Raw genomic sequence first — 1,518 nt, 5'->3', positions numbered from 1 at the left:
CCGGCCGCCTCGGCCTCGGCGGCCGGCCACAGGGCGGCGCCAGACGTCCAGCACTTTCGTTCTTTCCCTTTCTCTTTCCTTTCGTGGGTGGGTTTGGTTTGGTTTTGTCTTTAGTCTCACTAAGGAGAAACTTTACTGGGGCAAAGAGCCGAGGGCGGCCCTGCCCGGCCGGGGCGCTTCATGAATGTACGACTGAGCTCACCAGCGAGGGAGACGCCCGGGCCGGCGCGGCCGCAGGGGGCCTCTGACCTAGTCTAGAGTAGACACCACTGAGCGAGGAATGTACCGAGATGACTTCCTTAGGGCTAGAGCTAAGGGATAATAACTTGCACTAAAATACATTTAAATACTTGATTCCATGAGTCAGTTTATTGTAGTTTTTGATTTCTGTAAAATAAGAGAAACTTTTTGTATTTATTATTGAATAAGTGAATGAAGCTATTTTTAAATAAAAGTTAGACGAAAGCCAAGCTGCTGCTGTTACCTGCAGAACTAACCGACCCTGTTACTTTGTACAAAGATGTAAATATTTTGAGATAAATTACAGTATAAAGATAGTTATTGACCAAAAGCCCCCAGGCCCCGCGGCGGCGGCGGCGCATGTAAGATGCCCCGGTGGCGCCCGCCACTGTGCCGCGAAACCCGCCCCGACGGCGCCGCCGCCGAAACGTCACCCCGAGTGTCGGGCTTTTCGGGAGCGGGGGCCTGGCAGTTCGTCGTGCTTTTATACACCTTCCCTGGGCGGCCGGGGCGCGCCGGCCGCCCCTTTTATAGCTGTTTTGGTAACTTAAACTAATTTTTTCATATTCTATTGTTGCATCCCCACTTTTCGGTCAGGTTTTTTTGTGCTTACAATTTGTGATAACTGTGAATAACTGCTTACCGAGACACCCAAATGGAGGCTGGAATTTTCTCCAGCGGAAGTAGTTTTGATTAGGACTCCGTTTCAGGCCACCGAGAATCATGTAAACGTCACGGGATCGCGCAGCGGCCTCGCGCCGACCCCGCCTCTGTCCTCACGGAGACGGACAGGGCCCCGGAGCCACGTGATTTCACGTGTTTGTACGGACGTTTGTTTACATTTCCTTAATAAAAGAACACTGTTTTGTGTTTGCGCGTAGAAACTTAATCGGCATTTGACCCAGGTTAGCTCCTTCCGCACCGAGAGCCCGGGCCCGCCTCCCCTGCCGGCAGCGAGCCCGCTGTACAGACTTCTCTCCCGGCCAGCAGCTGTATGAACTTCGTTTCCTGGATATTTTTCTCCTCTTGTACCATACTCTGACATCTGCCAGTATTTGTTTTCTGTTCTGTATAATAGTATGTAATGTGGGCAAAATTGAATTTTTTGAAGTATACAGAGTGTTATGGGTTTTGGAATTTGTGGACACAGATTTAGAAGATCACCATTTACAAATAAAATATTTTACATCTATAGAGCCGCCTGCCTGTCTGTCCCGTCTCGGCTCCGCGGGGCCGGCGCCTCTCGGCGACCTGGTGTCCGCCGACGACCGGCCTCGC

The 1,518-nt window shown here is 51.3% G+C and overlaps 1 protein-coding gene across 1 annotated transcript in view; it reads left to right on the top strand.

Annotated features, from left to right (window-relative positions):
* KMT2C (lysine (K)-specific methyltransferase 2C) overlaps positions 1 to 1,518 on the top strand; it is a 118,880-nt gene that overhangs the window by 116,078 nt on the left and 1,284 nt on the right. The gene's annotated exons all lie outside the window — the stretch shown is intronic.

The sequence above is a fragment of the Condylura cristata genome, unplaced genomic scaffold (assembly GCF_000260355.1).
Source record: "Condylura cristata isolate star-nosed mole 26May11 unplaced genomic scaffold, ConCri1.0 scaffold00042, whole genome shotgun sequence".
Classification (NCBI taxonomy): domain Eukaryota; kingdom Metazoa; phylum Chordata; class Mammalia; order Eulipotyphla; family Talpidae; genus Condylura; species Condylura cristata.
This window is presented reverse-complemented; position numbering and strand designations above follow the sequence as displayed.